Consider the following 12250-nt stretch of genomic DNA (forward strand, 5'->3'; position numbering starts at 1 on the left):
GCGATAGTTTATCGGCGCATCTAGACTTTACACGTTGCGACGTCATTACCGGCGCCAGATGTGAGTCACTTTCGATTTGACCCCGACAACATCGCAGTAGCGATGTCGCAACGTGCAAAGTACCCCTTAGTATAACAATAATTTTTATATCTGTCTTGTAGTAATCCGACGTGCCAGTACTGAGAAACCAAGAGTTTAAGCTACATGCAAATGAACCTGGCTGTGCGTCAGGGGCGTGTCCATATTCTGTGCACAGACACGCCCCAATGCACTTCAACATTAGGATGCATGTGATTTCAAAGCTGGGTTTCTCAGCACTGGCACATCGGATTACTACAAGACAGATGTCATTTTTATTGTAATTCTAGAGTCTATACAACCGTACCACTACTTTCAGGAACAAAAATCGGCCCGACAGGTTCCCTTTAATTTCTGATTGCTATGCATAACTCCTCCAATGTTTTCCCTCGAATTCCCAAACCGAGCCTGAAAACATTCAATAGAAACAAAGACAGACAAAGAAATAAAAATCTGTATTGGTCCTCGCCCATCATTCTACAGCCAGTCCTCACATCCAGGATGTGCCATAAGGTCAGGCTTTGGATTATCGCCTCTCATACGTCGTTATTACACTACAACTCCCAACATGTGCAGCTTAAAAAAAAAAATCCATCCTACAAGAAGTTCATCCCCACAGACTGAAGGCTTCATTCACCGGTCACTATCGTGCAGGACTTAGAAACTGCAGGATCTACTACAGACATGACTGAAGGCACGGACGCCGCAGACATGGTCATCCGTCATGAAGTCCTAAGGAAAGCAGCACCGGAAGGAAGGCTCCGACCACCAGCGTCAGGCTCTCCAACAGTCCCAGGCCTTGAGGTCTGTACTCCGAGGTTTCATTGTGTTGATGGTGCCCCCGGCCGCTAATCTCTGGTAACACATGGACGGTCGCCACGTAAAGGAAAGTTCCGGCGGAGAACAACATCCCGTTTCCTGTTGCACTTAGTCGGTGCTGAAGGGAGCCCCCTGTCTGTGACAAAAAGGAGAAAAACAAGAATCAGGAATCCAAGGATTCTAATAAGCCGGTTACTCTTTCCTCTTACACCGATGCACCAACCTGTGGGCGGCCTTGTTGAATTTTCTCTATCACGGCCCGGATACTCGTATTTTTAGCTTTACTTTCCTACCTAGTGATTTACTACTTTAATTTATTTTTTTTTTGTCACTTATCCTGTCCTTTTGCAATGTCTGGATATCGAAGGAATGTATAGTTAGGGTCATTTTCTATCAGTCTGTATTAAAAAAGAATATAAATGAAAAATCTTTTACACTTTCCACTACGGCCACTTTAGAGTCATACTTTCTGTTCTTTACATAAGATTTTGCAGAAGTCTCATAACCATCACAGGCAGGTAACATCTCTACACACTTCTGAAAACACAGAATCAACTATTCACAATAGGTGATGTCACAGCTCACCTTCTCCCCTTTCTTCACAATAACCTTTGCACAAGATCAGTAGATGCTTCTGATCAGAGTGTGTCTGTTGCTGCTATCGTACTTTGTGAAAATTGCAAGACTGCTATATTTTTAATACAGAGAGTGATTAGTGATGAGCGGACTCACAGATAACCGGGACCACCAGGTCTCTATTTTTTGGTTTTTAAAATCCGGTTCCGGCCCGGCTTCTGATCCCCATATAAATCTTTGGGGACCAGAATCCGGCGATTAAAAACGGTGGTTGAAGGGATAGGATGATGGGAGCAGGTGCACTGTACTTACCAAGGCTTTAGTACGGCTGTACACTGCTCCAGCAGTTGCTCATTCACTTCCGGGGCCGATAATTTACCTTCATTGCATATGCACTGCTTTCCCTGCCACCAGCACCTGTGATTAGTTGCAGTCAGACGCGCGCCCACACACTGAGTGACAGCATGTCTGACGCTTCCAGTCACAGGAGCTGTCTGCGTCTATAGTGGTATAAAACTAAATAACTGCATGCAGTCCCACCAATTTTGATACCCAGCCATGATAAAAGCCGACAGCTGGGGGCTAGTACTCTCAGACTGGGTTGACCCATGGTTATTGGGACCCCCCAGACTAAGAATAGCAGCCTGCAGCTGCCCTGGAATTGTCGCATCCATTAGATGTGACAATCCCAGCACTTTAACCGGCTCTTCCATATTGCCTTGGTGCGGTGGCAAGTTGGGTAATACGGGTTAATTATAGCGTACAGCTGTCACTAAGCCCAGGATTAATGATGGGTTGAGGTCTATGAGACCCCCCATTACTAAATCAAAAGAAATAAAAACACAAACACCGAGAAAAGCCCTTTATTTGAAGAAAATACAGCACTCTCTTTCCCCTCTTTATTAACCCCAAAAAGACCCTTGAAGTTTCGCCATAATTCACACGATGTCCCATGACGGTCCTGGCTCTGCTACATCTGAGCCTGGAGAGACCGAAACATGTACGATTTCTCCAGGCTCTGGGAAACACAGACAAGGAAGACCTGGCTGGCAGCAATGACGTCACTCAGTTCACCGGAGGTCATACCTGAGTCTCCATGGTATGTTCTATGGTGACCTGAAGCACTCTCGTTTAAAGTGTGGGGCCATGCTCCACACCCTGCCAGCCCTTTAACTCTGACATAAGTGTCAAAGGGCTGGCAAGGGTGCAGGGCGCGGACCGGCACTTTGGCTTAAAGTGCTTCAGGTCACCAGATGTCATAATGTGGGAACCCGGGTATGACCTCCGGTGAACTGAGTGATGTCACTGGTGCCAGCCTGGTTTGCCTTGTCAGTGTTTCCCGGAGCCTGCAGAGATCATGTTTTCGGTCTCTCCAGGTTCGGATGTAGCAGAGCCACGAACGTCGTGGGACATCGTGTGGATTACTGCGGAACTTCAAAAGGGTCTATTTGGGGTTAATAAAGAGGGGAAAGAGGGTGCTACAATTTATTTCAAATAAACACTGAGAAAAATCCTTTATTTCTTTTGACTTATAGGATTAGTGATAGGGAAGGGTCTCAATTCTACCATCACTATTTCTGGGCTTAGTTACAGCTGTGCGCTGTCATTAACCCCTATTACCTATATTGTCACAGCACCAAGTCATTATGGAAGAGCCGGGTAAAGCGCTTCAATTGTCGTATCTAATGGATGCGCCAATTCCGGGATGGCTGCAGGCTGCTATCCCTAGCCTGGGGGGTTCCAATAACCATGGGTCTACCCTGCCTGAAAATACCAGCCCCCAGCTGTCGGGCTTCATCATGGCTTGGCACACTGCATGCTATTTTTTTTAAATTATTTAAATAACACGTTTACAGTCCGGGTCTGCCCCTCACTAACAGAGATATATTATAAAATAAGAAAAATTAAACCAAAATATACAAAATACATTTTCATAAAAACCTGATTAAAACAGTAGGATATTTTCTGATGATAATTGAAATTGTCATCAGAAATGAAATGTTTTTTAATTTGCCTTTGTTTGAAGTTTCATTTTAGGAGAGTGTCAAATGTGACTTCACAGGAGGCTGGGGCTGCACTCACTCCTGGCAGCATCTATAGCTGCTCCTGGAACAGGACATCATTGGGGCGGCACTACAATTACTACAGTTTCTTGCATCACTGCCGTATCTGAAGAAATGCAGGATCCATGATAGACGATTTGGGATATGTGACTGCAGCGCTGGCACTCTGCTTCTGTCTCCACTGCTGCTGCAGCTTCTGTGAAATACGTCGTCAGGGTGTAGAGATAGAAGCAGTGAGTGACACCTGCAGTGCCACACAACTTCTAGCACTGCCCTCAAGTAAATCGTCATCAGTGGGCTGCGCTGGTATCACTCACTGCTTCTATCTTCGCTCCCTGATGACGTCTTTCACCATTAGAAGCTTTGGAGGAGGAGGAGGAGATGGAAGCAGAGAGCTAGCGCTGCACTCACATTGTTCTATTCATTGGACTAAGTTTGGTGCCCATAGACAATAAATGAAGTGGGGATGTGCCTGGGTGACCAAGTTTCCATTCAAGTGGGACTTCAGTGGCCCAATCTTAGGATCAGTGAGTGATCCCAGCAGCTGGACCACCCGCAATCAGAAACTTATCACTTATTCTACTTTCTGCACAGTCCCTGGACATATCAAATGCCTAATAATAGGCACCACATGTCATATCCTTGTCAGGGATGCTACTCCCCCATTATCTCCCATCTGTTTTAAGTTCTTTGATTTTCACTTACCATGCTAAGAATTAGATAAGTTGTGATGGTGAGGAGCGGTGCGGCTATCGAAAATGCCAAGAGATGCTTCTGAATTTGTTTCTTCTCTAATCCAGCATGCATGAGAAACGAGACCAGACCAAAGGCTGCCGGCGCCTGCGGAGGAAAGGTCACAACAGAATCAGTAATTGGTTTCTCTATAGCTTGTGTATCCTCAGGGGCGGTCCTTAAAGGGATATTCCCCATTTCCAAGATCCTATCCCACTATCCCAATATGTAGTAGGAATAATAATAAAATAATAAAAAATAATAATAATAATAATAAATAATAATAATAATAATACCTCCAATTAGTGAATCAGAAGAACTATCATACATTTCTATGTCACTTACCTCATGTTCAGGGCATTGCAGGACCTTAGGTATCCATGATTATGAGCACACATAGTTAGTTGCTTGTGGTGATGACCGTGGATATCTAAGGTCCTGCAATGCCCTGAAAAGGAGGCAAGTGACATAGTGAATCAGAATATCTATCCTACATGTCTATGTCACTCACTTTATGTTCAGGGCATTGCACGACCTTAGTTATTCATGGTTATGACCACGCATATAGTCACAGTTAGTTAGTTGCTCTTGGTCATAACCATGGATACCTAAGGTCCTGTAATGCCCTGCACATGAGGTAAGTGACAGTGAATCAGAAGAACTATAATACATTTCTAAATTGGGGGTATTTGCTAATATTATTATTATTACACCTACGACATATTGGGATAGGATCTTGGAGATGGGATTAACCCTTTAAGGAAACTGCCCCTCACCCTGTAGTCACAGCGCGAGAGGGTATGCCTTGTAAACTACTCGGCTCAAGATTGGATTTCTACACACTTATCTTGGTCCACGCAGTACAAGAGACTTTGACCTTATTATGTACTTTCTTCCATCAAATCTACTCTATCCCCTTTGTTTGCAGTATTGTAAGGTACATATTATAGCGGTGTCAATAAGATGTGGGACTGATTAGTATCATCCCCGTCTAACACCCCATACCTTTAGATAAAAGTTGGTTGAATCTGTAAAATTTTGGAGGGATCAGCTGTTCATGTAATGTGTATGGGCGTCCTCCCAAATCTTCCCCGACAGATCGTGTCAGGAGAGTTAAGGATGGCACTCAATCACTGATCCTTTGGTTACCAGAAATACGGATTATTGTGCCCGGTGTTTATGTAGAATACACTTTTATAACAGAGTCTTTGTTACCTTGTGTAATATTACTGCAAAGAAGACGATGACTTGTACCGACACTTGGGAAGATGCGACCGCGGCTCCAAGAGCAACACCATCAGCTGTGGAGGAAAAGAAAAGTCCATAAGAACCAAGACACACTCCTCAGACCGGTGACTGAGAAACAAGAAGAGTCTACAGCGAGGTCACATGGGTAATCATGAAGAAAAAGGACACCGGAGATTAAGGTGGTGAAGGGTACGGGACCATGTTCTGAAGTAATACTCTATCTTGTTAAAGGGATAACTCCACATTAGATATATTTCTCTACAAAATATATTGTTGTGCATATTGGGCAGTGTTAAAATAGTTATAACTACTATAATACTGCCCCCTATGTACAAGAATATAACTACCATAATACTGCCCCCTATGTACAAGAATATAACTACTATAATACTGCCCCTATGTACAAGAATATAACTACTATAATACTGTCCCCTATGTACAAGAATATAACTACTATAATACTGCCTCCTATGTACAGGAATATAACTACTATAATACTGCCCCCTATATACAAGAATATAACTACTATAATACTGCCAGCTATGTACAGGAATATAACTACTATAATACTGCCCCCTATGTACAAGAATATAACTACTATAATACTGCTCCTATGTACAGGAATATAACTACTATAATACTGCCCCCTATATACAAGAATATAACTACTATAATACTGCCCCCTATGTACAGGAATATAACTACTATAATACTGCCCCCTATGTACAAGAATATAACTACTATAATACTGCCCCCTATGTACAAGAATATAACTACTATAATACTGCTGCTATGTACAAGAATATAACTACTATAATACTGCTCTTATATACAATAAGAGAACTACTATAATGCTAATCTTTTGTACAATAATTATATTTTGTATGTGACGTAGACATTTTTTTCCAGTACATACAGAACCCAATCCCTCAATCACAGCCCTGTATAAGCACCAGGTGTGGAGGGAGATTAGGGCAGATTTATGGTGCAAATCTGAGGCAGCTGTAATAAGATATGAGATCTGGTCCCGGGATAACAGCGAGTGCAGTCATTACCGAATTAATCCATCTCATAATCCTATTAATCAGGATCCTGCCCTGATAAGGGTTAGTTCCTCACATCATTGTTCCTAATTGCTATAGAACAGGTCCTTCCTATTAGTGTCAGAACATGGTCTTGTTGGATTAATTAGGTTCTGTTACACAGGACTGGATAGAAAGTTGATAGAATATATACTGTAACCAGACCTAAAATAGTAGGCCAAGAGGCACTGATTAGCAATAGCGGTTCCCCAGTGCTTAACACCGTGTATTGCCCCCTCTAACATCAATGACAGCTTGACGTATTTTGTGGTAGTTGTGGATGAGGTTCTTTATTTTCTCAGATGGGAAAGCTGCCCATTCTTCTTGGTCAGATGGTAAAGCCGCCCATTCTTCTTGGTCAGATGGTAAAGCCGCCCATTCTTCTTGGTCAGATGGTAAAGCTGCCCATTCTTCTTGGCAAAAAGCCTCCAGTTCCTGTAAATTCCTGGGCTTTCTTGCATGAACTGTGCACCTGAGTTCTCCCCAGAGTGCCTCAATAATATTGAGGTAAGGAGACTGAGATGGCCACTCCAGAAACTTCACTTTGTTCTGCTGTAGCCAATAACTGGTCGACTTGGCCTTGTGTGTTGCATCATAGTCATATTGAAATGTCCAAGTACGTCCCATGCGCAGCTTCTGGGCCGAGGAGTGCAAATTTGCCTCCAATAGTTACTGGTAACGTGCTGTATTCATCTTTCCTTCATCTCTGACAAAGTTTCCTGTGCCTTTGTAGCTCACACATCCCCACATCATCAGCGATCCACCTCCATGCTGTACTGAAGGAATGGTGTTCCTTTCATCATAGGCCTTGTTGACACCTCTCCAAATGTAATGTTTATGGTTGTGGCCAAGAAGTTCAATTTTAGTCTCATCACTCCAAATTACCTTGTGTCAGAGGTTTGGAGGCTTGTCTCGGTGCTGTTTGGCATATTGTAGGTGAGATACTTTGTGGCATTTACGCAGTAATGGCTTTCTTCTTGCGACTCGACCATACAGCCCATTTTTCTTCAACTGCCTCCTTATTGTGCATCTTGAAACAGCCACACCGCTAGATTTCAGTGACTCCTGTATGTCACCTGATATTTGTGGGTTTTTATTTGCATCCTGAACAATTTTCCTGGCAGTTGTGGCCGAAATCTTTGTTGGTCTACCTGATCGTGGTTTGGCTTTTACAGAGCCCCCCCGATTTTCCATTTGTTAATCACAGTGTGAACACTGCTGACTGGCATTATCAATTCTTTGGATATCTTTTTGTATCCCTTTCCTGTGTTATACAGTTCAACTATCTTTTCCCGAGGATACGTTGACAATTCTTTTGCATTTCCCATGACTCACAATCCAGAAATGTCAGTGGCCGGATGAAAGATGGAAGAGTCTGTCTGGATCTCAGAAACTCATTCAGCTTTTATGCACACACTGATTACAAGCAAACAGGTCACAGGTGAGGATGTTACCTTTATTAGCCATCAAACCCATTTGTGTTAACTTCTGTGCATGTTATCAGCCAAAATCACCAGGGTGTGTGAACTTTTGATCAGGGTCATTTGGATGTTTTTGGTTGTCATTACGATTTCAAGAGAGAAAACACAGTAGTTTTGGCAATAAATGGCTTCACCCAACCACTAACCATGAGAGGAAAAAAATAAAATTGTGTTATCATTCATATTCATGGGACGTACGTGGACATTTCAATATGACTATGATCCAACACACAAGGCCAAGTCGACCTGTCATTCGCTACAGCAGAACAAAGTGAAGGTTCTGGAGTGGCCATCTAATCTCCTGACCTCAATATCATTGAGCCACTCTGGGAAGAACTCAAGAGCGCAGTTCATGCAAGAAAGCCCAGGAATTTACAGGAACTGGAGGCGCCAAGAAGAATGGGCTGCTTTACCATCTGACCAAGAAGAATGGGCAGCTTTATCATCTGACCAAGAAGAATGGGTGGCTTTACCATCTGAGAAAATAAAGAGCCTCATCCACAACTACCTCAAAAGACTTCAAGTTGTCATTGATGTTAGAGGGGCAATATACAGTATTAAAGAACTGGGGTATGAACTTTTCATCGGGGTCATTTGGATGTTTTTGGTTGTCATTATGATTTCAAAAGAGAAAACATAGTAGTTTGACAATAAATGGCTTCACCCAACCACTAACCATGAGCGAAAAAAAAATAAATTGTGTTATCATTCATATTCTCTGAAAAAAGGCCAAGAAAGCAAAAAAATTCCTGGGGTATGTAAACTTTTGAGCACAACTGTAGGTCTTTGTATGGTTGTAATTTGTGGGGAAACCTGTCAAAAAGTATTTCAATTCCTTGCAGCGCCACCACAGGTGGAAGTGAAGCATTACACCCACGGAAAGGTGCACTGTGTAGCCACTCACTACTGATTCATGGAGTTTCCATAAACTCGACCCCCTTCAATCATCTTCACATTCCCTTATAGGGTTTCTAAGTGTCTTCCATGCCCATGGGGGAAAAAAACAATCCTATAAGTGTTTCCAGGCTTCTGGATGTAAACAGTGGGACTATTTTCCAGTTTACTAAACCATAAAATAAAGGATATCCTGTCCCCGAGGAGTTAAATCATACAAGATGACCCTGAGAATAGAAAAGTAGAGAGTTCACTTATGACACAAGTTTTCCCCTAAGCGACAGTTTGGCTTCTCCTTTTCTGCCGTCTCCTCTGGTTTTAGAGAAGTTTCGCAGAATTTTTACACTTTTTTGGTTGCAGCAGGATCTGTATTTTATGAGACGGAATTTTTGGGTCTTCGAGAACCTTCTTCTAGGTCATGAATTAATTTCAACATAAAAATATAATATATAAAATAAATCACCAAAAATAAAGAAACAGATGCTGTATTAATAGTAAAGAGAAGGTTGGGGCCCTTGATGATAAGCGGAGAGCCTTTCCAGCATTTCAGCTACTCCGTTAAGTCATAAAAAAAGCTCCATCCTGGATAATGTATGAGACAAGCCGCATGGAGTGCATGCATCTCTGCTGGGGGTGTGCACTAGAGGAGGCCAGCAGCAGAGGGCGGGGGTGTGCACTAGAGGCGGCCTGCAGCAGAGGGCGGGGGTGTGCACTAGAGGAGGTCTGCAGCAGTGGCCGGGGGTGAGCACTAAAGGAGGTCTGCAGCAGCGGCCGGGGGTGAGCACTAAAGGAGGTCTGCAGCAGCGGCCGGGGGTGAGCACTAAAGGAGGTCTGCAGCAGCGGCCAGGGGTGAGCACTAGAGTAGGTCTGCAGCAGCGGCCGGGGGTGTGCACTAGAGGAGGTCTGCAGCAATGACCGGGGGAGTGCACTAGAGGAGGTCTGCAGCAGTGACTGGGGGTGTGCACTAGAGGAGGCCTGCAGCAGTGGCCGAGGGTGTGAACTAGAGGAGGTCTGCAGCAGTGACCGGGGGTGTGCACTAGAGGAGGTCTGCAGCAGTGACCGGGTGTGTGCACTAGAGGAGGCCTGCAGCAGTGGCTGAGGGTGTGAACTAGAGGAGGACTGCAGCAGTGGCCGGGGGTGTGCACTAGAGGAGGTCTGCAGCAGTGGCCATGCACTAGAGGAGGCCTGCAGCAGTGGCCAGAGGTGTGCACTAGAGGAGGCCTGCAGCAGTGGCCGGGGGTGTGCACTAGAGGAGGCCTGCAGCAGTGGCCGGGGGTGTGCACTAGAAGAGGCCTCCAGCCGTGGCTAGGGGTGTGCACTAGAGGAGGTCTGCAGCAGTGGCCTGGGGTGTGCACTAGAGGAGGCCTGCAGCAGTGGCCGGGGGTGTGCACTAGAGGAGGCCTCCAGCCGTGGCTAGGGGTGTGCACTAGAGGAGGTCTGCAGCAGTGGCCGGGGGTGTGCACTAAAGGAGGCCTGCAGCAGTGGCTGGGGGTGTGTGTGGCACCCCTGCGGCTTCAGGCGCCACAGGGTACTGCACCTTAACCGGGGTGCAGTGTTCATCTCGGATACGGATGAGGTCATCGCCAGTAAACCACCACAACATAACCAACACATAACAGGGGAGTTCTGTCACTGGGACTGCGCAAGGATAGGAGCTGGGGTGGCAATCATGAGATATGGGACCTCTTGCCCACTAGTTCAGCAACCCGGAAGGTGGGGCACCTGCAGGGGAGGTTAGGAGCCATCTCACACACAGTTCAGTTAGTTAGCTCCGGGCGCTGCAAGCGCCAGGTCAGACTCAGGAGGAGACGTCAGTCAGAAGCGACAAGCACAGAACGGGGCTCGTGGTCTGGAGCTGTGAGCTCGACCTGGGTTCTTAGGAAGAAGGGGGATCCCAGGGTTCGTGAAAAGTGCAGCAAGCACCGGTGACCCGTTCCATGGCCCAGGAGCTGGGGTGGAGGAAAGAGCACTAGAAAAAACACACAGAAGGAACCACCGGCCTTGACCTCCAAACTATCCGGGATCGGCTGAGACCCATCACAGCGGGACATGGCACTCTAAAGGTGGTTTACATCAGTGAGTAAAAAACTTGAACTGCACCCTCTGTGTCGTCCCATCACCGCGCCCCTGCACCATAGGCCACTACTACTCCTAACATTCTCCCTGGGGCCCGAGCTCTGCCTGTGGAGAGCTGAGCCATCTGAGCTGTGTTATCATCCGCCCCAGAGAAGACGTCCCGCAGCGGCGGCTAATACTGGCCGCATACCACAAGTGGCGTCACGAATAACTACTCCCATCATCTCCGTCCCCATCTTTAGTGCTGTAAAGCAGAAACTGCTGTGTGAATACTGACATGAAAAAATACAATAGCTGTATGTAAAAATGAAAATATGACAATGGTATCTGCATAACTGCTATGAACTTTAAGAATAAAGAAAAATTTAGCTATTGAATTGATGAGTACAACAGAGCCCCAACACCTCGTCACGGTATTCTTACATTGGGGTCCCTAGCTAATGTGTGTCCTCTCTTGCAGTTAAAAAAAACCCTACCGTGTATGGGAAGCGGAGACCCAGGCTATATATGTATAATGTGGACCGGCATTAGGTGCGGGTGGGGTCGGGTTCACAAACGAAAGACTACAAACATATTAAGAAATAACATTTGGAACACCATGCCAAGTCTGAACTGGGTGCAAAAACCCTAAAAAAATTCACTATATTTTGCACCCAGTTCAGACTTAGCATGGAAAGCACTCGTACGCAAAAAAACGAAGGTCTGAATGAGCGTTTACTTTTATATGTCTTTTTCTGAGGCTCCTGAAAGCTGATTTATGACCACATCAAGGTTTAGCTCAACTTTCATGTGGTCTATGCTCATAATTCAGCACAGAGGACTTCAGTGATAAATTCTCCATCAAAACGAGCTCACTGACTGATTTCCAGATGACTCATTCTGCAGTCAGCAAGGCACAGTGCAACACAGGCTTCAGAAGGCAAAACACTGAAAAATGCTTAATAAAACCTAATTGCAAATGTGCCGCCCCAGCAGCGGATCGAACTGCTCGGATCCGGGGGTGGTGTCCATTCATGGCTCTAGGGTCTCTGGACCCGGGGGCTTAGGGGCCATACTCAAATGAAAAAGGGAGTATTTACAGGGGATTTGGTATAGTTCGTGACGCCACCCGTGGTGTACGGTAATTGGGAGTACCGCCGCTGCCGTTGGGAGTACCTGGGGTGATGGAGTGGAGCAGCTAGGTGACGTTGCCCTCCACGGG

The 12250-nt window shown here is 45.4% G+C and overlaps 1 pseudogene; it reads right to left on the bottom strand.

The window, feature by feature from the left end:
* Positions 1-518: 518 nt before the first annotated feature.
* Positions 519-12250, bottom strand: part of LOC142295954 (zinc transporter ZIP9-like) — a 34065-nt pseudogene continuing 22333 nt past the window's right edge.

The sequence above is a fragment of the Anomaloglossus baeobatrachus genome, chromosome 3 (genome assembly GCF_048569485.1).
Source record: "Anomaloglossus baeobatrachus isolate aAnoBae1 chromosome 3, aAnoBae1.hap1, whole genome shotgun sequence".
Taxonomy (NCBI): domain Eukaryota; kingdom Metazoa; phylum Chordata; class Amphibia; order Anura; family Aromobatidae; genus Anomaloglossus; species Anomaloglossus baeobatrachus.